General features: G+C 43.0%; 1 protein-coding gene across 2 annotated transcripts in view; it reads left to right on the top strand.

The window, feature by feature from the left end:
• Positions 1–7540: 7540 nt before the first annotated feature.
• The window catches only part of FHDC1 (FH2 domain containing 1), a 75975-nt gene continuing 58305 nt past the window's right edge, over positions 7541–25210 (top strand). Inside the window, exon 1 of one of the 2 annotated variants that reach the window (XM_075347785.1) lies at positions 7541–7646. The gene's annotated coding sequence lies outside the window, so the exon portion shown is untranslated. Of the gene's footprint in view, positions 7647–9819; positions 9986–25210 lie in introns of those variants that run through there. The other variant, XM_075347777.1, reaches the window with a different exon arrangement.

Genomic DNA, 25210 nt, shown 5'->3' with positions numbered 1-25210 from the left:
AAAAGGCTTCCCTTGGTTACCCGATGTTTACCTTTGTTACAGCTTACTGCAGGCTGCCAGACGCTGGCTCCCTGCTCGCTTCAGTTCATCGCTCTCTCACTGTCACACACAGCGATTTGTGCTTCACAGCAGGAGAGCAACGAGCAAAAAATGAAGTAGGACATTCAGCAACGAGCGGCGACCTCACAGCAGGGGCCACCTTGTTGCTGGATGTTACACACAGCGACAGCGACGGGACGTCGCTGCTACATCACAGAAAATGGTGACGTAGCAGCGACGTCGTCGTCGCCGTCGTCGCTGTGTGTGACACCACCTTAAGGGCTCATGCGCACGTAACTGCTGATTATTCTGCAGCGATTTGACAGCACATGTGCGCTTCAAATCGCTGCAGAAACACTGCATAATGAATGCAGGTTTTTTTATCAAAAAAAGCCAATTTCATGCGCTATGGCTGCTGCCCCACCATAGACAGAGTGGGAGCTGCATCCAGAACGCACAAATTAATTGACATGCTCATTTTATGAACGCACGGATTTGGGTCAAAATTTTAGCACCTAAATCGTAAATGCATGTAATTACACAACGTGCACAGGAGCCCTAACAGCAGCGGGTGGATTATAGATCCACCAACGGCTGTTAACCAGTCAAATGCCAAAGTCAATCACTGACAGCAGCATTTAACACGCTCTGACAGGGAGTGCGTCATTGGTGTGCCTGTCACATGATTGTGGGGTGCCAACGAGTTGCCATGATGGCAAGAGATCAGCTGATGACCCCCATGCCTGTCATCACTATTTTCCAGTGTACACCGGCTGCGAACCAGCATTCATGGCAGATTGCACTGCCCTGTATAGCACAAGCGATCGGACTATTTAACACAGTAAGAAGTGAAGACTTTTTTTTAAAAAAATTAAAAAAAACTTCAAATCACCCCCCTTTTGCCCCATTTAAAATAAAACAAATAAAAAAATACACATATTTGGTATCACCGCTTTCAGAAATGTCCGATTTATCAAAATATAAAACAAATTACTTTAATTGTTAAACGATGTAATGAAGAAATAACATTTTTTTTGGTTGCCATAACACTGCAATGCATGCAATAAAAGGCGATTAAAATATCATATCTACCCAAAAATAGTATGATTAAAAACATCAGCTGAGGATGCAAAAAGTAAGCCATCACAGAGTCATATATCCTGGAAAAAAAAGAGAACATTACGGGTCTCAGAAAATGCCGACTAAAGAAAAAAAAAACTTTTTACAAATTTCTGACATTTTTTTCAACACTTAAATAAGAAAAATGCATGTTTGGTATCTACCATATTTGTTGGACTATAAGACGCACCGGACCATAAGACGCACCCTGGTTTTAGAGCAGGAAAATAGGAAAACAAAATTTTAAGCAAAAAATGTGGTCATGACACACTGTTATGGGGCGAGGATCTGCTGCTGACACTGTTATGGGGGTAATGTCCCCAAATTCTCTACTAAGGTACCCCATCCTGGTAATGATCCTCCTGCCTTGTATATGATCCCCATCCTTGTATATATGTCACTCATGCTAGTATAGCCCCCATCCTGTTATATAGCCCCATCCTGATAAATACCCCCATCCTGCTATATAGCCCCATTCTGCTATATACCCCTATCCTGCTCATAATATACTCCTATCCTACTATATACCGCCATCCTGCTCATAATATACCCCCATCCTGCTCATAATATACCCCCATCCTGCTCATAATATACCCCTATCCTGGTACAGTTAGGTCCAGAAATATTTGGACAGTGACACAATTTTCGCGAGTTGGGCTCTGCATGCCACCACATTGGATTTGAAATGAAACCTCTACAACAGAATTCAAGTGCAGATTGTAACGTTTAATTTGAAGGTTTGAACAAAAATATCTGATAGAAATTGTAGGAATTGTACACATTTCTTTACAAACACTCCACATTTTAGGAGGTCAAAAGTAATTGGACAAATAAACCAAACCCAAACAAAATATTAATATTTTGTTGCGAATCCTTTGGAGGCAATCACTGCCTTAAGTCTGGAACCCATGGACATCACCAAACGCTGGGTTTCCTCCTTCTTAATGCTTTGCCAGGCCTTTACAGCCGCAGCCTTCAGGTCTTGCTTGTTTGTGGGTCTTTCCGTCTTAAGTCTGGATTTGAGCAAGTGAAATGCATGCTCAATTGGGTTAAGATCTGGTGATTGACTTGGCCATTGCAGAATGTTCCACTTTTTTGCACTCATGAACTCCTGGGTAGCTTTGGCTGTATTCTTGGGGTCATTGTCCATCTGTACTATGAAGCGCCGTCCAATCAACTTTGCGGCATTTGGCTGAATCTGGGCTGAAAGTATATCCCGGTACACTTCAGAATTCATCCGGCTACTCTTGTCTGCTGTTATGTCATCAATAAACACAAGTGACCCAGTGCCATTGAAAGCCATGCATGCCCATGCCATCACGTTGCCTCCACCATGTTTTACAGAGGATGTGGTGTGCCTTGGATCATGTGCCGTTCCCTTTCTTCTCCAAACTTTTTTCTTCCCATCATTCTGGTACAGGTTGATCTTTGTCTCATCTGTCCATAGAATACTTTTCCAGAACTGAGCTGGCTTCATGAGGTGTTTTTCAGCAAATTTAACTCTGGCCTGTCTATTTTTGGAATTGATGAATGGTTTGCATCTAGATGTGAACCCTTTGTATTTACTTTCATGGAGTCTTCTCTTTACTGTTGACTTAGAGACAGATACACCTACTTCACTGAGAGTGTTCTGGACTTCAGTTGATGTTGTGAACGGGTTCTTCTTCACCAAAGAAAGTATGCGGCGATCATCCACCACTGTTGTCATCCGTGGACGCCCAGGCCTTTTTGAGTTCCCAAGCTCACCAGTCAATTCCTTTTTTTCTCAGAATGTACCCGACTGTTGATTTTTCTACTCCAAGCATGTCTGCTATCTCTCTGATGGATTTTTTTCTTTTTTTTCAGCCTCAGGATGTTCTGCTTCACCTCAATTGAGAGTTCCTTAGACCGCATGTTGTCTGGTCACAGCAACAGCTTCCAAATGCAAAACCACACACCTGTAATCAACCCCAGACCTTTTAACTACTTCATTGATTACAGGTTAATGAGGGAGACGCCTTCAGAGTTAATTGCAGCCCTTAGAGTCCCTTGTCCAATTACTTTTGGTCCCTTGAAAAAGAGGAGGCTATGCATTACAGAGCTATGATTCCTAAACCCTTTCTCCGATTTGGATGTGAAAACTCTCATATTGCAACTGGGAGTGTGCACTTTCAGCCCATATTATATATATAATTGTATTTCTGAACATGTTTTTGTAAACAGCTAAAATAACAAAACTTGTGTCACTGTCCAAATATTTCTGGACCTAACTGTATATACCCCCATCCTGCTATATGGCCTGTATCCTATGGCACAGAAAACAATAAACGTTTATACTCCCCTTTCCTCACTCCCTGCAGCATCGATCATCTTCCTCTCTGTGTCAGCAGCAGCGCCGCTGACCTGTGTGGAGCCGTTCCCCTGTAGCATTGCGATGTCCTCCTTTCTGCCTGCCTGCCGATGTGTGTGGAGAGTGGTGCGCACAGCGATGACGTCATCCCTGTGCTCACCGTTCTCTACACAGATCAGCTGGCCGGCAGACAGGAATACATCATGATGCTGCAGGGAACAGTGACCGGTGAGTATACCTTACTTATTCACTGCCCCCCGCGCTGATGATGATGTGTGGGGGGCAGTGAATATAGCTGCTCATGATCACTCCAGGCTGTAGTTGCCAGGGGTGATCACGCGGGTCCGGTTCCCCCGCACATCCTCCCACTCACCTGTCAGCGCTGGCTTCAGCGCTGAGAGATGATGGGCAGGAGGATGCATCCATATGTAATGAGCGGGCGCACGTGGTCACAGTAGGCGCTGCTGCAGCCTGCTCGTGCTGCCGATGACCCACTCCACAGCAGCACCCTCATTCCCCGCAGCCCTACATTCAAGCTATAAAATGCACCCCCCACTTTCCCCCAACATTTGGGGGGGAAAAAGTGTGTCTTGTAGTCCGAAAAATACGGTACGTATTCGTACTGATCTGGGGAATCATATTGCCTGGTCAGTTTTACCATGTATTGAACATGGTAAATACAAAAACCATTGTTTGTACTTTCACCGTACCTAGATTTTTTCCCTTTTTTCAGTACACTATGTGAGAGAATGAATGGTCTCATTCAAAAGTACAAGTCGTCCTGCAGAAAACAAGCCCTCATATGGCTACATTGAAATTAAAATAAAAACAATTATGGCTCTTGGAAGAAGGGGAGGAAAAAACGAATAAAAAAAAAAAAAAATCACCCGGGGGTGAAGGGGTTAAAGCCATAATCTATCCTTATTCCTCATGGTGAGACGAACTGCCTGGGTAACGTATTAATACAAAAGCTGGTGATCTGTGCGTTTTTTTTTATGACTTTGAAAGTATATTTTTTGTCTATTGCGGAGTTCTTTGTAAACTTTAAGTTCCTCCAAAGGACAGGCTCAGTGGAAAAGATGATGAAGCAAAATTATACTGTATGTGCAAGTTTTGGGACTTTTTAATGTAGTTTTGTAAAAATTTTCAACCATTTTTTTTTATTTTGCTCTGATTATTTTATAATTAGAAAAGAAAGAATGCAAAAAAATGTGCCTGATGTCTTTCCACTGCTTTCTAAATATGAGCCCTAATCCTGTAATAAGCACAGATGACATGCATACCTGTGGACAGCACATCCTTAGGATCCATCACCTCTCGTGCTAAAGTTGTATCTATTAATAAGAATTGGTGACTATCTTTAGCATCGGTTGCTGTTACTAGTCATTTCCTAGTCCAGCTTTGCTCTTGACTGTCAAAATTTAGCTTTAATCCACAAGGCAAATCCTTTGAAGTTGGTGGGGTTTCTCTTGTGAATGCCGTAATAGCCGAATGTGTTGTAATTATAGTTGATGTTGGAGCTATTGTAATAGATTATATCCCAGGCCAATATAGAAGGGTTTTACCATCTCTGGTAATATAGCTGCGTCATAGAATAATCTGTCTGTGATCTACAGAAGAATAACTGTAGCAAGTAGTGATGAGCGAGCACCAGTACTCGTAACGAGCAGTCGGACGCTTGCACTGAATATAATGGAAGTCAATAGGAAACTCAAGCATTTTTCTGGAAGATCTTCCGGAAAACAGCTCGGTACACGAGTTGAGCCCATCAGACTGTCCTACCGCTCATTATGAGTACCGAACATTCGAACATGGTAGTGCTCGCTCATCACTGCTTCTCAATAAATTAGAATATTATCAAAAAGTTATTTTTTTTTCAGTAATTCAATACAAAAAGTGAAACACGTATTATATAGAGTCATTACACGCAGAGTGATCTATTTCAAGTGTTTATTTCTGTTATTGTTGATGATTATGGCCTACAGCAAATGAAAACCCAAAAGTCATTATCTCAGAAAATTAGAATAATTACCACAAAACACCTGCAAAGGCTTCCCAAATGTTTAAAATGGTCCCTTAGTCTGGTTCAATAGGCTACACAATTATGGGGAAGACTGCTGACTTGACAGATGTCCAGAAGGCAGTCATTGACACACTCCACAAGGAGTTAAGCCGCAAAAGGTCATTGCTAAAGAATCTGGCTGTTCACAGAGTGCTGGGTCCAAGCATATTAATGGAAAGTTGAGTGGAAGGAAGAAGTGTGGCAGAAAAAGGTGCACAAGCATCCGGGATAACCGTAGCCTTGATAGGATTGTTAAGAAAAGGCCATTGAAATATTTGGGTGAGATTCACAAGGAGTGGACTGCTGCTGGAGTCAGTGCTTCAAGAGCCACCACACACACCGACGTATCCAGGACATGGGCTACAACTGTCACACTCCTTGTGTCAAGCCTCATGACCAATAGACAACGCCAGAAGCATCTTACCTGGACCAAGGAGAAAAAGAACTGGACTGTTGCTCGGTGGGCCATTGTGTTGTTTTCAGATGAAAGTAAATTTTGCATTTCATTTGGAAAGCAAGATTCCAGAGTCTGGAGGAAGAGTGGAGAGGCCACAATCCAAGCTGCTTGAGGTCTAGTGTGAAGTTTCCACAATCAGTGCTGGTTTGGGGAGCCATGTCATCTGCTGGTGTAGGTCCACTGTGTTTTATCAAGACCAAAGTCAGCGCAGTCGTCTACCAGGAAATGTTAGCGCACTTCAAGCTTCCCTCTGCCGACAAGCTTTTTGGAGATGAAAATTTCATTTTCCAGCAGGATTTGGCACCTGTCCACACTGTCAAAAGTACCATTACATGGTTTAATAACCACAGTATCAATGTGCTTGATTGGCTAGCAAACTCGCCTGACCTAAACCCCATAGAGAATCTATGGGGAATTGTCAAGAGGAAGAGGAGAGACACCAGACCCCACAATGGATTCTACACGTCGGGGTGTACCAGTAAGCTGGCTGGGAAGATTACTTTTGTAGACCCAACAATGCAGACGAGCTGAAGGCTGCTATCAAAGCTACCTGGGCTTCCATAACTCCTCAGCAGTGCCACAGGCTGATCGCCTCCATGCCACGCTGCATTGATGCAGTAATTCTTGCAAAAGGAGCCGCAACCAAGTATTGAGGGCATTTACTGTACAGACTTTTCTGAGTTTAAATCATTTTCTCAGTTGGTCTTATATAATATTCTAATTTTCTGAGATAATGACTTTTGGGTTTGCATTGGCTGTAAGCCATAATCATCAATATTAACAGAAATAAACACTAGAAATAGATCCCTCTGTGTGTAATGACTCTATATAATGTGTGTTCTCCTCTTTGTATTGAATTATTGAAATAATGTAACTTTTTGGTGATAATGTAATTGATGGCTGCCCCTGTGGGTTTGGGCTGGCGGGGATGGTACCGGCCGGCAGAGGCAGATTGCCAGCTCATTTTTACCACAGATAAAGCAGCATATAAACAAAACCTAAAAGTCAATGAACTGTGTTTTCTTCACCATTTTACGTCAATTGGATTTTTTTTCCCCATTTTTCTGTACATTATATAGTAAAATATTGTGCTGAAAAACAACTTGTTACAGTAACAAACCCCCCTCATATAGTGAATGCAAAGGGGTAAATAAAAGCTGTGGCTCTTGGAGGAAAGGAAAAAATAATGCACAAATACAAACTATGGACCTGTCATTGGGGGATTAAACCTGCAATACCATCACTACCAGTAATAATAATGCGCTGGTTCCAATAGTGACACCAGAGAACAATAGCTGCTGGTTCTGTCATGGACACAGGCTGGGGGTTTGTCCCGTGTGGTACAATCAGTGCAGCCCCCGGCGCTGTCCTCATGTACAGGTAATACACCAGTCACGTGACCGGGAGCAGGTAATGTCACCGCCGACCCTGCCAGTTCTGGAGGGGCGGGGCAGACCGCTCTACCTGCTGCGGCCCCGCCCTTGTATTAGCCTACTGCGCATGTGCGCATCTCCACACTCCGCGAGCAGCTTTGTATAGTGCACAGACCGGCGAATGCCGGCAGAGTACAGCAGAGGCTGCAGGAGACGGAGGCAGCTATACGGCACTGCTGGAGCACACCCCGGACCCCGCGCTGACAGGTAGAGTCCTCCAGGGGAGTGGGGTCAGGTGCATCTTCTGCAGGGGTTGCTAAATCTGGAGATGTAGCAGAGCGGAGCTTGTCATAGAGGGTAAATGATCCCTTCTTTGGAGAGTGGTCCCTCCTGTGCAAAGATTATTGGAGTGGACTCCCCCATTATCAGCATCAGAGCTAATAGATATCAGGGGTTATTTGTGCTAGACCTGTAAGTGACAACTTCGGCTCTGCTCCATCTGTAGAGGTGTATTTGTGTTACTTCTGGCTGTAATGAAATATTAATGTCAAGTGATGTCGTGGGTCATATTCCATGTATGTTCTTTATTCTGCCTGTATGTAGTGCTGCCATGTAGTGTCGGTGCATTGTGGCACTCATCTGATGTAATCCATTCAGCTGGTGAGCGCACGTTTCACTGATCGTACGTGTAGTGCGCTCCTTGGTCGTCTCGTACGTGGCTCGTATGTGTAGTGCGCTCCTTGGTCGTCACGTACGTGGCTCGTATGTGTAGTGCGCTCCTTGGTCGTCACGTACGTGGCTCGTATGTGTAGTGCGCTCCTTGGTCGTCTCGTACGTGGCTCGTACGTGTAGTGCGCTCCTTGGTCGTCTCGTACGTGGCTTGTATGTGTAGTGCGCTCCTTGGTCGTCTCGTACGTGGCTCGTACGTGTAGTGCGCTCCTTGGTCGTCTCGTACGTGGCTCGTACGTGTAGTGCGCTCCTTGGTCGTCTCGTACGTGTAGTGCGCTCCTCGGTCGTCTCGTACGTGGTTCGTACGTGTAGTGCGCTCCTCGGTCGTCTCGTACGTGTAGTGCGCTCCTTGGTCGTCACGTACGTGGCTCGTACGTGTAGTGCGCTCCTTGGTCGTCTCGTACGTGGCTCGTACGTGTAGTGCGCTCATTGGTCGTCTCGTACGTGGCTCGTACGTGTAGTGCGCTCCTTGGTCGGCTCGTACGTGTAGTGTGCTCCTTGGTCGTCTCGTACGTGGCTCGTATGTGTGGCGTGCTCTTTGCTCATCATAAACCGGTGCTGGTTTTCGTTGGTTTCACTCCTGTCTGGGGCATTGAACGGTTCCCTCCACAGCTTTTCTTGACTCCCCTGGTGAATCCACAAATACTATTCCGCAGCAGCATTAGACAGTACATGGAAAGCGACTGTGGAAATCTTATGCACACAATTTGACCAACTGAATGGATTACAAATTCCAGCTCATGTCAATTCTTTTGATTGATTTTCCCCTTGGCCTGTAAGGCTATGTTCACACATGATGTATATGAATTTTGGTGCAGAAAGTTCTGCATTCGACACATTTATCATAAATCCCACCATTCAATAAAGTGGAATTGATTTTTCTTCAGCGTGGACCAGGCTAATGATGGAGCAGGAATCCGCGCTCTCCAGGACGATTGCGCATTGTAAAGGCAGTTACCTTTTTTTTTTTTTTTTTTTTTTTTTTTTTTTTTTTTTTTTTTAAGCTTCAATATGATTGTGTGGAGTTTTCTGGCAGAAATAGTGCACTAATGTCTTTGGTTTACATTTCCTTGTAGCAGATCAGTGACTATTCCTTCCATCGGGTTTATGACCAATCTATGGGCGTGTCGTGGACACCGGTGTATTTATTATTTATAATATACGTAACACGGCGCTGTCGTCACTTTTGGTATTTTTATGTCAGTGATGTTAATATTACTGAATTTTATACCACATCTTGCATTGCGTTTTGTGGGCAATTTTATATCCAGTAAATCCATTGTTCTGTGCAGACCTCGCAATATAGACTGTGTCCACCATGTCATTGTGTATGTGTGTTGTGGTATTGTCCCTGGAGTTCACACACTCTGTGGTCAGTGATTGATACCCTTTGCATGCTGGAGCTTTGGAGTCCTGGAGCCATGGTTGCAAGTCTTTATTCCCCATTGAGTCCAAGTATGAGCTATAAACTCCCATTATAACTCCCAGCCTTGGAGACTGAGTGGCTTTGGAGGGGGAGGGACGCCAGATAGAAACCGCCACCCAGGATCATTCAATGGGAGCGCTGGCAAGTGACATCAAATAAGGTTTGCATTGTAAAATAGGGAGGGGACAGTGGAGACTGTCCTGGGTGGGGGAGGAGGAGGGCTGGGGAGGCTGATCTCATCCCAGCACGATCACAAGCATTACTAATTGCTTTTCCCAGGGAAGCTGTCGAGCAACCTGTTGTGTTGCCTGTGTCTGTGCAAAGGTGACTTTTCCATCTCAATAGTGTGGAACAAAATAATTGGGGAGCCACTGGGCCAGCCACGTCTACAGATGGAATGGGTGTAGAAGTGAGGAGACGCTTACCTGTGCCCACGTAACCCATCAGTGAGGTATGTATGGCTCTTCTAGGGTTATTAATAATGGTTACGGTCTCTGTTCTCGTGTAGGATCCTGTATAATCATTCATACATCTTCCGTGTCCAGTTTGTAGCCACTCGTGGCACAGATTCTGAATGGTAAGATGCCTTGTACTATTCTCATTGTTATACCTTTTGGGTAGGGGGAATTACAAAGTGGCTACAAACAGATCTGTCCTATATGATAAACTGTACATATGTAATAAACCTGAGCAGCTGGAAATGAGGTGTTTGACTTGCTGGTAAGGTGTCCCTCGTGTCTATAGGTGAAAAGGTTTTGGTACCGTGTTAGCCAGTTGAAAAATTATTGAATGTTCTCAGTGAGAGGAACAAAATTAAATAAAATAATTATTTTAGTTAGCCATTTAAAGGTATCAGAAGATTATAATTTTGTTCCTCTCACTGAGAACATTCAATAATATTTCATATGTCTATGTTGCACCATTTTTTCACAGAGCATATACCCATTATAATCTATGGTGCTATTTCCATGGACCGTGTGTACATGCAAAACACGTTCGTTTTTTTATTCTGGCAGTACGGATGAAAAGGTCCAATGCTAGTCTATGGGTCCATGAGAAAGCTTTACAGCACCCGGATGGCGTTGTCTGCTGTCCGTATTTAACATTGCAAACGATAGATTTGTAACTTATTTGTCCATCTGTGAAAATACTGACAACAAACGGATTCATAGACCGTACACTGATCCAAAACACTGATTACATGGGTACCATTTTTTCACGTGCCTGTTTAAACCCGATGTGTGAACGAGACCCTAATTTTTGTATTTACCCTTATTATATAATCTGCATTTATATTGTGGAAGCCTCAGTGTTAATTTACTATGCAAAGATATTGGTCATGTGATTTGTCTAGATCAGTGGTTCTCAACCTTTCTGACCTTGGGAGACAGTCTAACTCTGAAAGGGGGGCTCGCGAGCCACAGTCTAACTCTGAAAGGGGGGCTCGCGAGCCACAGTCTAGCTCTGGGAGGGGGGGCTCGCGAGCCACAGTCTAGCTCTGGGAAGGGGGGGCTCGCGAGCCACAGTCTAGCTCTGGGAAGGGGGGGCTCGCGAGCCACAGTCTAGCTCTGGGAAGGGGGGGCTCGCGAGCCACAGTCTAGCTTTAGAAGGAGGGGCTCGCGAGCCACAATTTAGCTCTGGGAGGGGGGGCTCGCGAGCCACAGTCTAGCTCTGGGAGGGGGGGGCTCGCGAGCCACAGTCTAGCTTTCTCACCTCACAGTAATGACAGCCAAAGCTTTTCCATAGATTCACCACCCCCAGGCTGTATACCAGTATCCAGGGGTTCCTATCTCCATTCAGATCTGCTCTTCTGTGTGGGGCTACTCACTAATGTTACCATCTGGAGACCTGCTCTATTTAGCTGTGTGCAAGACCTGGTGCAAATACACCAAGCTGGGAGACAACCGTGAGCCTCACACCATGGGCCCAAAAGCCACAGGTTGGGACCTCTGGTCTAGATAATCATTTGTAGACTTTTTAGCATCGTTAGATGAAAATTCTGAAACCTTGAAATACTTATGTGAAAGACTTAACAGGTGAAAGGTAGCAAGTATCCTCCTGTCTTGCAGGTAAAGGGAAAGTCTGGTAGGAATGCCGTGTTTATATGTAGAGTAGACACATGGTGGTATCAGTGCATTCATCAGGGGTGGGCTTTTATATCACATTTGTGTTATTTTCAGATTGGATATAATTGATTGCTCTCAGGACAAGTCTGTCACACGCACAGCCTGCTTATCCACGACCTGACAGCATAGTTATGTCATTAGACCGTTTTCCATGTTGTGGTCATGTTTGGGAAGCTTTCAGTCTGCTGTGTTTACAGTCTTTATCACACATCTTTTACATTTTTCGCTGGGCTCTGGTGCACGCGATTGTTGCACTGATGCCGTTGCATTAGATTGCATGTTATCATGTTGAATTTATTCCTTGGGTTGTGTGATTCTATGCGTAAATAAATTTGTAATATTTTAATGACCATGATATATTTCCAGTGCTCAAGAATTGCTTATTCCTTACAGCAAATCATAGTGTTATATTTGTTATTTCTTCAGAAGGAAGGCTCCACTGTTCAATTGCAATTAAAATCGCATGCAGTTTGGGTTGTGTGACATTGCGAAATAACTGCACCCGGTGTTTTGTCATTCTTTGGGAGAAAATCTAATTGTGGAGACATTTAATTAGCTCCTATAAGAGGAGCTGAGCTGCAGTGCTAAGAGCTGTCACTACACTGTGGATGGAGCTGTGTGCCCGGGCATTCTACATTATGCGGAAATTTGACGTAATTAAACAGCTGATCGAAATGTTTGCCGCTTATCAAACTGTCAATAATCAGATATTTATGACCTACCAATAAGAGAGGTCACCAATATTGCAAGGCTGTATACACTTTAGATAAGCTGGCCAAACCTGCAGGAAATCTGCCAACTACCTAATTTATAGGATGACCTCCCGACTCTTCTCTGAAAAATGTCTGGAGAGAGAAAGATCTGACTTCAACTTTCAATGGTTGATCCTTTTATTTAGTGTGGAGATAAGCCGCTGTCACGTATTTTTGGCAGTGGCTCTCTCACAGAAAACATACACACTTAGCGGGTCCAGGAGAGATTGCTGTGTGCCAAATGATCATTCAGTCGACAACTCTCTAGAGTATATGGCCAAACTCTGTACAAAGGCAATGCCTTGAAAGTCATTTGTAAATTATGGAATACAGTACAAACACGGTTTCTGGGGTTTTTTTTCTTTTCCATGCAGTTCCCCATTAGCTCTCCTATAAGGGAATAGGAGGATAAAAAGCCACAACAATTTTTTTTACAACACATATGCTGCAAAAAAGAAAAATGGTGAAGGGAACCGAATGCAAATATATAAGCAAAGTAGAAAGGCTTGCCGTGAGTTACCGGTACATGTGTTGGAAGTCTTTTAGGTATTTTTCATGTATTTCCAGTCTCTCCTTCTGTAAATCACCTCTATCAAGGTAGAGGACAGGAACTCTATTGCAACACATTGGAAGTAGCAATCCTAAAAGTCAATATTGACCATATGACTTGGGATAAGAAGCAAAACCAGAAACTCCATTTGCTAATATGTTTCAGCATGTTTGCTCCTTTATTAGTGGAAGGCGGAAGAGCTGGTTTGGCTGATAGGGGTTCTGAAGGTAAGTATCTCCTTGTAGAGAGCGCTAAGTTGACATAGAGACTTCTTTCTAGACTATTCAATACCCTCCTGGAAATTTAAATATGAAAACCCCTCTTTAGAGAAGAAGACAGGAATTCTGGTACCACATATTGAATGTTGCAAACCTAATTGTTAATAGCAAACCAAATGACTAGCCAGACCAGAAAATATATTTGCATATTTAAATTCGCAGAGGATCATTGCATAGCCTAAAAGTCTGCACTTTCCACCTTACCCCTTAGATCTACTGTCAGTGGCTGCTCACCCAGAAGAAAAACCAAAAAAAACGATCTCCTGCTTTGTACTGATGAGAGGCAAACGCCACAAAACACATCTGCAAATGATGTTTCTGCTTTGGATTCTTATCCTAAGTCATGTGGGGTGGCCCTTTTTAAAGTTCGATATTGACTTTTAGGGTTGCTATCTCTAATAGGTGGTTCTACATTAGAGTTCCTATTTTCCTCTTCACTGAAGAGGCTGTCTCCCCCACATTCCCCCTTCAGACCAAATAAGTTAATCATAATCAAAAGGAAGTGAGCACTTCGGCTGCGCTCACTTCCTGTTGAAGCCGTCGCCAATTGGATGCGGGGTCGTGTGACCTCACAACCCCACGTAGCCACGGCACCGCTGGAATGGCGCTGGCACGGGAGGTAAGTATAGGCTTTATCATTTTACCTGGGAAAAATGTGGAATCAGAAGGGGTTGTCCTAGTATTGGACAAGCCTTTTAACTCTCATGTGCACATTACTTATTTTTTCCTTGCAGATATTGAGCAGATTCAGATCTGTAGCATGTAATTTCTTTCACTGCTTTTCACCCATTTTAATGACTGGGAAAAAATGTATAAAAAAAAGTACACACTAACTTGCAGTTTTTATGAACTGTTTTTCCTGCCAAGAGACATGTTTTTCATGCAGAAATGTCTGCAGCAGATACTTTCGTGTGCACTTACCCTTAGTCTCCCTATTCCAACTTGGCTCTAGCCACAAGGAGAAACTTTCCCCCTGAGGTTTGCCTCTGACATTCTGCTAAAAAAAAAATGAGTAATCGGATGATCAACTGCCCAAAATATAAATTGAGGGATGCAGAATATTTTACATGGGCTCTGGGAATGTGCGTCAGTGAGGAGACTATGGGACAGCGTGAGACGAATGATGAACAAATTTTGGAAGAGGGTTTTACCCCTGAACGCCTTGCTATACCTATTTCACTATGTAGAAGAGGAAGAAGAAAGGCGGTTAGAGGTAGAAGGGCCCATTCCAATCTTGTTTTACTCCATATGTATCATGGTTAAAAGGAGTATATTGAGACATTGGCTTCCTGGAGTAGGCTAGATTGGAACTCAATTTAAGGCAATGCTTAACCTGGATTGGCTAGAATAAGAACGAAATAAGGATAAGGGAATAAAGCCATTTATAATGAAATGGAAAACATTTCTGTTGTGCTACCACACTGACTTGGAAATAGTGAATTACATGAGACCTTTCATACTAAGGCTGCTTTCACACTTGCGTTGTTTTGCATTTGTCACAATCAGTTGTGTGACTGATGCAACAGATGCGTTGCAAATAGTGGCACAACTGATGTGACTGATGCTGCAAAAAAATTCCATTGTTTTTTTTGTCTGTTTTACCGGCGGCCAGCTTTTGTGAACAATCATTTGCAAAAGGCGTCCGCCGGCTAATCAGCTGATCGTTCCTGCCTCTGGAACTGAATTTACATTAGATCATGGTTTTTTACTGCGCACATGCTCACAGTAAAAAAACGATCCGTCGCACACAAAAAACGTTACATTTGGCTCCCGCCTGATGGTCAGTCAGTAAACGACTGATCCGTCACGCAGCGGATGCAACGCAAGGCCATCAGTCACAATCTGTCGCTAATAGAAGGCTATGGGGAAAAAACTGATTCCTGCAAAATATTTTGCAGGATACCGTAATTCCTCAAGGCGACGGATTGTGACTGATGCAAAGCAACACAAGTGTGAAAGCAGCCTAACAGAGTGGTATCTGTTAGAGGATATAAGCGGTAAACTTGGTTTTGCTATCTTTTAGTGACCCACCACCACTTTCAATTTCCCGCTTGTAGTATGAAAGAAGTGGAAGCCTTAGGCTGTTTTCACACTGCAGTCTTTTTCCATCAGTCACAATTCGTTTTGTGACTGATGTGATGGATACGTTGTAGATTGTGGTACAACTGATGGGATGAATCGGACGGACACCGCACACTGTTTTTTTTTTTTTTTTGTTTTTTTTTTTTCTTGTTTATTTTACTGAGATATAGACCCGCCCATCGGTGGCTGTGATAGGTTGCAGTGAGACAGCTGTCACTCAGCGTGGGGGCTCGTCTGACTGCAACCAATCATAGGCGCGGGTGGAAGAAGTGAATACGAGATGGAATAATGAGCGGCCGGCATTTTCAAAAGCAGGAGAAGCCACCAGAGTAGTGTGACAGCCGTGCCGCAGCGGTGATTTGTGAGAGAGACCGACAAACAGAGAGAAGACCGCGAGGCAGAGAGAGAGATTTCTAACCAGAAAGGAATTTACACATCTGAGCATGCTCAGTTAGTAAAAGACTGAACTGTCACCGAAATACATCATTTGACGAATTCTGCCGCCCATAGGCTTCCATTATAACAGGCGCAGACACATTTGTCGCGGTCAGTTTTTTTCGCTGCACAGAAAAGTTACATTCTGCGTTACTTCCGCACGACGGTCAGTCACTCCACTACTGATCCGTCGAAGGCGGATGCAATCCAAGGCCATCAGTCGCAATCCGTCGTTAATAGAAGTCTATGAGGAAAAACGGAATCCTGCAAAATATTTTGCAGGATACCGTATTTACTCACGACGACGGATTGTGACTGATACAAAAAGACAGAAGTGTGAAAGCAGCCTTATGGATTGTGTCTTTGAAGTTTAGGATCTGCATCACTGCGATATAGGAACAATAATGATTATGCGGGTGGGGGAGAGGGAGGGGGTAGTCTTTAGATTTTGTATACACTATAATTGAGTTAAAAAGTTTGGAACTGTAACGATATGTGCACTCAAAATGTCTTTTTGAGGTTACAAATCGAGCTCATAACAAAATGTTTTGCTATAAAATGAATAAAAATTTATTGGGGAAAAAAAAACAAACTGGGTCCCATGTGATAAAATTTCTTTATCATTGAGGGTAACCAATTTTTGTAGTCAATCTTCAAAAATCTTGAAACTGTCCAATGTGGAAAGAAAATTGTTCTCTCTAGTAGGCTACATGTTTGTATAATCAATGATGAGCTTTAATTTATTGTAAAGCTTGTCTTGCATAGTACACGGAAGACAAGGTAAAGGTGCCTAGAAGGGTTTCTAGCTCTGGCATGCTGCGATTACCATGCTCTTCATGTGATAGTACAGGTACTCTTATGTAACCCACGCTAAATTAACATTGAGGTGTCAGTTATTAAAGGGCAGGGAGATTATAAAATGTGCTGAAATATCAAAACAAAACCTCAGAAGCCCCTCAGGCCAGAACATGTGGCTCTATTTTATGAGCGTCTGTGTGCTTTTCCAATGGTTTGCTTTTTTAATTTCTCATTAGCCGATTGTGGCATTGTTCTTTCTTCACAACTTCATAGCCATGTAATCGCAGAAGGCTTTAAAGACTAGCATTTGTTTTTCAAGTGTCTTCTTGATGATGGGTTTTTCCATTGTTTGCTCCACTCCCTGAATCAGCACTTGTCCCTTATCTGAAGGCAGGATGTTATATAATTGATTTGGGGACCTGGATGAGAGGTTTTTCTATACCTATGCAATCACTTTTCCTCAGGATGTTTCTGTGATTGCAGAAGTGCCACAATGCCTCATTATAAAGTGCGTGCGTTAGTTAAACATTGCCCTATGCATCAGTATTGTCTAATGTTTGACGTTCATTGGAGAGAAAAGATATCAATGACCCTCTAGAGCTGTAATGATTATAGATTAACACTGAAAATCCACAGATAGGTGGTCAACCCATTGCTTGTATGTAAATATGGCTTCTGCAGGGGCAGATTTTGTAACTTTTGCCAACCACTGCAAATGTTTTGGACTCTGGAACGATAGAGAAGAAGCATGTGTTTTTCTGTTATTACATTAATATATAATGCTTGAAGTTCCGAGTATATAATCCACGAAGACTATAAAATCAGCAAGGGCTAAAGATTATTTTATATAGACAAATTTTTGCTCATACATTGAGCAACTTGATGGTATTTAATCCCGATCAATGTGCTCTTAAAAGGTGTTGTTACATCCATGTATGTTTTACCCTGGAACTTTGCTGTTTCAGAGAAAACATACTTTGAAGAGGTGGCTTCGAACTAGGAATCTCAGTTGACTAGTCCGAGGATGGTCCTTGGTGGCTTCTCCCCTAAACTGACAGGTCTGTGTTTGTTGAAGGAGAGACTTGTCAGTTATGGGAAACAAGCTGTGAGAAACCACCTAGGATAAGCCTTGGATAAGTCATTGGAGACATAATGATAACACCTGAAAACATCAACAAAAGTTAGTTTAATATGGTGTAGGTCCACTTTTTGCGGCGATTACAGCCTCAATTCTCCGAGGTATGGATTCATACAAGGTATTTATTGTTTCCAAAGGAATTTTAGCCCATTCTGCAGTTAAAACACCCTCCAGTTCTTTGAGTGACGATGGTGGTGGAAATCGACGTCTAACTTGAATCTCTAAAATCGACCATAAATGCTCAATAATGTTGAGGTCTGGGGATTGTGGGGGCCAGATGAGATGCTCAACTTCATTAGAATGTTCCTCGTGCCATGCTTTAATGATTCAAGCTGTATGAATTGGTGCATTATCATCCTGAAAGATGGCGTTCCCCGTCCGGGAACAGTGTTTGAACCATGGGATGCACTTGGTCACCCAAAATGCCTAAATAATCTCGGCTGTTAATTCTTCTATGAAGGGATATCATTGGCCTGGCGGATCTCCACGAAATAGCACCCCAGATCATCACAGAACCTCCGCCGTGTTTTACGGTTGGGAGAAGGCAGTCTGGATGGAATGCTTCTTTCGGCTTTCTCCAAACGTACACTCGGCCGGAGGTCGGAAATGGGGTAAACGATGATTCGTCTGAGAATATCACATGTTTCCACTGCTTGAGGGACCAATTCTGGAGGTTTCTACACCACTCTAAATGCTTGGACACATTTGTCATTGAGAGCAACGTTTTTCTAATTGCAGCTCTTCCGTGGAATCCAGATTTGTGCAGCTCCCGACGAACCGTTTTCGTGGAAACTGGGTTCTGTAGGTGTTCATTGAGCTTAGCAGTGATTTCCGGAGCCGTGGTCTTGCGATGCTCTCACAATTCGCTTTAGAGTCCGACAGTCTCTCTCAGTCAACTTTGACTTTTGGCCGGACCTGTGCTTTGCTGCGGATGTTTTTCCTTCTCTTTCAAGCGCAGTCATTACTTTGGAGACAGTACCTCTTGACACGCCAAGCATTCGGGCACTTTCTGTTACACTAGCGCCTGCCATATGAGCAACAACAATTTGGCCTCTTTGAAAATCTGAGAGGTCTGCCATTGGTATCAGGTTCTCATCAATGTTCTTACAATTCTGCAAAACAAACAGTTAATTTACATACACATCACATAACTCAAATAATCAACTACAAAACATTAACATATGTCACGGTTTACATGTTTGAAGATTATGATGCGAAAACGTTTGGTGTTTCCAATATTTTGTCCAACCCCTGTAGTTCCCAGCTTTTACCTTTAAAGTATTGTTCTCTAAAGCATTGCAGTGTTTCAGAGTAAATAAATATAGCTGCAATAATGGAGTTGGGGTTGCTTTATACTGCTCGTGGTTCAGGATGTATCTCCTTCGAGGCTCCCTTTTTAAGGGAATAAAATCATTATTACTACGACTCTGTGCCCGTACAGCTTGCATTTTGTAGGCGGCACATCCCCTATTTATATTTGGGGATATGGTTGTAATGACAATGATTTTTTTTTTTTTTTGCCATATAAATAATTAGATCAGCCTAAGAAGTGTTTTGCTCACTCATTGGCTAACCTTTGTTTGTCATGTATTTATGGCTCGATGATCACAGCATTTGTTTGAATTTGTCTACATCCCATCCACTTTGCAAATACTGTAATCCACTGCAGATTTTCTGCCTGAGAATCCAAATGGAAAATCCACCACATTTCTGTATCGGGTGTATTTTTATTTAAATTTTTCAATATAATATTGTACTATATACTATAAGGGGGAAAAGAGAGGAAATATAGCTTAGATCCACCACATTTCTGACCCAAGTGGATGCAGCCGAATAGTCTATTTACTGGCAGCATGATACGGTGTTGTCTGTTACTGAAATACATTATGGAGTTTCAGCATGAGAGGATTCTTGCCTAAGTTGTCCATACATGATAACTTGAACGTTTCTCTCCTCCCAAAACCACCGCCCCGCCCCTCCCCCCCCCAATCTTCAGAATCCCACATACACATGGCCGCCAGGAATGGATAGATCATTAATGCTGCCGCACAGGGGTCCAAGAGGTAAGGGGGGCATTTCTACCCCCGAAACAGGTGATATTGCGCATTTTGATGAGCTCTTGGGCTCCTAAGGGCCCATGTAATGTATTGTTCTTACACAGGGGCCTTTTTCTGTCTAGGTCCGCTAGTGATAACCGCTGGTCATGTATATTCAGTGGAGGTAGAAGAAAGACGTGAGTAGGCTAAAGAAAGACGTGAGTAGGCTATTGACTGCGTCCTATCGCCCCTGAAAACAAAATGTTCAGCCATTGAAATTCTGACTGCCTATGCCTGATAATTCTCTTCCCCATGAGTTGGGAGGTCATCTTACACCTCAGATGGCTACCTGGTCCTGTTGAAATTGGCTGAATTTGTAGGAGTCTTTAGCATGTATGTTGAATCTGATGTTGATCATAATGCTTAAGGACCGACATGAGGTTCACCATCTGGACAGTACTAGATTTGTGGTGATGGCTGCTTGTCATTCTTAAGTATAGTCTACTCTTGGTTAATGATGACAGTTTGTACTAGATCCACTCCTATAGGTGCTGGTGTAGAAGGGATGTTATTGTTTTACCTAGTTATTATGATGAAACCTTATTACAGATCAGGCTTCACATAACCTGACAGGATCACAAGGACGTGCTATATAATGTTGGTCTTCTAGTAGCTCTAACGTTGGCTATCTAGGTGACCTGATTGCCAGTTACTTTAATAGTAATGTAAATATTTATCAGGGCTGAAATAACATATAGGCCTCATTTTATCAAATCTGTCTAAAAGAAATCTTTGTTGCTCATAGCAACCAATCAGAGCTCCGCTTTCATTTTTTTTAAACAGCTTTGATATAATGAAAGCTGCTATATGATTGGTCATTATGGGCAACAAAGACAGTGTTCCTTTTAGACAGCTCTACTTAACCCCAGGACCTCTGGCTTTTATTCTAGTAGTAGGGCTGGGCGAACCCGGACTGTAGAAGTCCGGATCCGCGCGGTTTCACAGTTGTCCAGCTGTTTGATCCAGATCTCGAAAAATGAAGAAAAAAAAAAAATGAAGTGAGCACTTAATACTTACCGAGGCTCCGGCCCGGCTGTTCGCTGCTACCCCGCTGCTGTACGCTGTTCCTGCTGCCTCCTTGTGCCGCTCATTTGAGATGCACCGGATGGCCTGGCGTCTGTGATTGGTTGCAGTCATACGTGCCCCCAGCCTGTATGACGCATCTCCCTGCATCCAGTAATCGCTTATCGCGGCTCATTCATTCTGAACTCACAGCGGGCAGTCATGCTGCTGTATAGCCGCTCGCTGTGATATTCAGATGTAGCAGAGCTGAATCGCCGTGGGACCTCGTGTGGGTTACGTTGGACCTGCAGGGTGTGATGGGGTTAATAAAGTGGTGAAAGAGGATGTTGTTTTTTGTTTTTTTTTTTCTTTTATTCCAAATAAAGGATTTTTACTGTGTATTTATTTGTCACTTACAGATTGGTGATGCGCCATCACTAACCTAGGGTTAAGTAGCAGCTGTGGGCTTTTATTAATCCCTCATTACCCCGATTGCCACCACAGTAGGGCATTCGGGAAGAGCCTGTAAAGCTCCGGGCTTGTCACATCTAATGGATGCAGCTATTCCAATTACGTGATACCGGTGTGTTCAAAATGCCGTCCGATGTTTCCAGTCAGAATAAACTTTATTGTTCCAAGTCCACGTGGGCATGGAGGTGGTAATAATAGAAGCGGAAGTCTGGGGGTGAGACCCCCCAGATAGAAGTGAAGCTTGCGTGATTATGGTGGACGAGAGGAAACATCACCATGTCCACCAAGCAAGCCAGTCACGCCCACTAACCTGGAATGAGCCCATACATTCTAAACTCACAGTAGATGCTAGAGTGTATGGCATCCTTTCAGTTACACTGCTTTCCCCGCCCACCGGCCGTCCTGGCGCCTGTGATTGGATACAGTCAGCTGAGACTAAGGGTGGGGGCATGTCTGACTGCGCGTCTGACTGTGATTAGCGGCCCAGGAAGTGAATGCGAGTCCCAGGAGCAGAGTACAATCATACCAGAGCCTTGGTAAGTACACCGCATGCACTCCCATATGTCTATCCCTTCTACCACCGTTTTTAATCTCCGGATTCTGATCCCCATAGACGTAAATGGGGGCTGGAATAAAGAGCGCATCTGGTTTTTTTTTTTTTTTTTAAAAGTGAGCAGGGATCCACCGATCCCGTTTTTTTGCGAGTCCGCCCAGCTCTCTCTAGTAGTAATTGCATGCTTGTCTGGCTTCAGAAATGCAGCATATCTTTATAGGAAGTCTGATTGCTGTGGATGTAATCCTAGAACGTTGTGCTGTAATATATTGTACAATTTGTGTGCACAGGCCAGCAGTCATGAAGTATGAGTTGTATTTACCATTGTATGCTACATGAAATCTCTAAATATGGGGATAACTTTTATCATATCTTACATAAGCTACGGTTTCCAATAGTGGACTGTAGTCAGGATATAAAATGTTTTTTTATGTGTAGGGAAGTTATGGGTTTTTAGTTATTAATATCAGGTGGTAAAGGGGTAAAATTAGCCATACCTGTATGCTTCCTGGATGAGGGGTCGTTTTGGGAAAATCCTCTTCTATCTTCTGGGCTGTGGGACATGTGTTGCCGGCCTTCAGTCTTCCTCATCCCCAATTTCTCCTCCTACTCTTTAGTTTGTGCCTGTGATGTCAGCAGTGCACCCGGAAATCCTGCGCCTTCTGCGTGCCGTCCCTCCCCCTGCACTTCTCCGGCCTTCCGTAGGCTCAGTCTTTAATTTTGATTTGCGCCGTGGAGTCACTGTGAAGTAGCAGTGACTAATTGTACATTAATAACTAAAGAACTGTTGAGGAGAGTCATTAGATCAAATACTTGATTAACCTCTTGACAGGGGATTGTGGGAAATGTATCGATTTGCCTTATATGAACCAAATTTTCAGAGATAACTAAGATAGCCACCGATGACATCATAGACCCTCCCATCAGCATGGATCCACCAGATGACGTCCCTCCTATCAGCATCACCACGGATCCGTCCAATGACGTCATAGACTCACCTACGATGAAGCCCACCAATCAGCTCGTGGACTAACAGATTGTTCAACCCAGTGACCAATGGACACATCCAAGTATGCCCACTCTAAGGCTGACCATGTCCCGTTTTTATAAGGGCATGTTAAATAAATCAGGCAGTTTCTGGGCCGACCTTGGTCGAAGAAAGATTAATATCCGACTGTGTGTCTGATCTCATTTTTCAAGCATGCACTCGATCCGCACCAATTACAATCAGGCAGTAGGCAACTTGTGGAACTTTGTAAGAGTTCACCTTCACAGAACCACATAAGTCCAATGTGATATACAGCTCAGCCCTATTCATTGGAAAGGTCATATTTTCTAGAAAATAGTCATGCTTCTTTAACTTCATAGCTAATAATCCGCACATTTTTGTGTATTTTCTTAAAAAGTCTCTGCCAGCAGCTGATCTGCAGGAAAACTAGGCAATCGGCACTCCGAAATCGGACTTGCTCAATGGACCTCTTCCCTGACAAGACAAGAGGCCAACACTCCCATATACTGTACATTAAACTCTCGGCCAAACCCATTGCGATCTGCCACTGCAGCCAACATTTATCTATGGTTTATAGAGGGGCTTTAGTGAAATAGGCATAGGTGAGTGTTCTGGTTTCTGTTACTTGAATTGTTTGTCTTTGTGTCTATACAATAATTACTCCATTATTGGGTAAATAGATACCCATCACTAATTGGGATATCTAAAAGGGACAAAGGGAGTCTATTTGTTGGATACAAGTAATCAGGATTATTGCTGATAAGATACCTTTTTAAAGAAGTTCTACATAGATTTAAAGGTTTGTATGTGTAGAAAGTCTTTTTTTTTTTTTCATCCAAGCACATTTAAAAGCTCCGTTTTCTGCAGGCAACTGATATGTAATGGATACTTCTAGAAAATGTACTTCCATTATTGCCTTGCTATATGAATGTGATGGGTCAGGTGTGACCACACATGAAGTTGTAGGGGAGATGGGAAAGGAGGTTTTACAAAGAATGCATGACAAGACTAAATGTAAGGCATCCACTGGATGAAAGTGCCAGTAACCAGATGTTTCTGGGTATTTACTTACTATCTAAGAGTAGAAACTTCCCACCTATAATACTAAGCTGTCATCATGGAGCCGTCATAGATCAAGAAATGGCTGACACATGATCACACATCATATTTACATGTCGGAACAGCTATGGTCTGAGTAAACATGTTCAAAGCACTGAAATGATGATCGCATGGTGTTCGACCCAAGCATTTATAAGGCTCTGATCACACTTGAGTTTGGGAGTTGTTGTGCTTTTTGTATTTTTGATCGCACTTATATTCTCTGCAAAACCTCTGACTGATTATTTTAGATCAAATTGGGCCATGAGCATTTGCCACGATCTGTTCAGCATAGGTGTTGCAGTCTGAAGAAGTGTGAATGAAACCTTAAGATACACTTGGACAGGTGGAGCAATTGTACTAACGGTCATTCCCAATGATTCGAGCCAGCGATCACATGATTGAATGATCGAAAAGCTACAGCAAAGTATTTATTGGCTAACACCTTGTGTAAACCGGGGTCAAAATTGGCAGTTGGACTTTTTTTTTTTTGTTTGTTTTTTTTTTTCCACTCTTTTGTCCATTCTTATATTTGTAGGGATGTGTGTTCTTAGAATGCAAACCTGTAGAATGGGCCATAGCAGGCAATCCTCTTTTTATATAGCTTGACATCAAATTTGACTTTTGTCCTAGAATTTTGAAACACGACAGTATATAATTTAAACACTTCTGTCCAATAAAAGAGTGACTATAATAGCTGAAATTATGGAGCATTCTCCCTAGATGACATATCGTACTGTACATTATAATTACTGCTCTGTTGTCCGGTTCTACTTGTTCATTCTTTTTAAAAAAAAAAAAAAGAGCTAAAATGGATAAGGCATTTTCAGACAAAACCTCAGCATAGACTAGAAGTCTAGAAATGTCTGCACGACTATGAGTGATACTTTGGAGCTATACTGTTTGCTGTCATAGCTCCACACTGGGAAACATGGCAGCAAGTACATTTCCAGGATGTGTATATGTTTGTCTATAAATAAGCCAAGTAAATAGATTCTCTACATTGTGGAAAAACTATAGCGGGTGGAGTAATTTTACATCACTGCAGCCTTTGTGCCCAATATCCTTTATCCTGCTGGAAAGTCAACATGTAGGTGAATGGTGAAACCTAAGAAGCCTTAAGGTTAATGAAGGTAACAGTTTTCATTGACGTCTTTTCTTACCTTCTTTATGATAGTGGAAACTCGTAAAATCTTTTGCGCTTTACCAGCTGGGGGAGAAACCTATATCAAAACTATCACGAGTATTAGTCTACAGCAATGATTAGCTGGATCTTAAACTCCTAGTG

The sequence above is a fragment of the Anomaloglossus baeobatrachus genome, chromosome 1, assembly GCF_048569485.1.
Source record: "Anomaloglossus baeobatrachus isolate aAnoBae1 chromosome 1, aAnoBae1.hap1, whole genome shotgun sequence".
Lineage (NCBI taxonomy): Eukaryota > Metazoa > Chordata > Amphibia > Anura > Aromobatidae > Anomaloglossus > Anomaloglossus baeobatrachus.
This window is presented reverse-complemented; position numbering and strand designations above follow the sequence as displayed.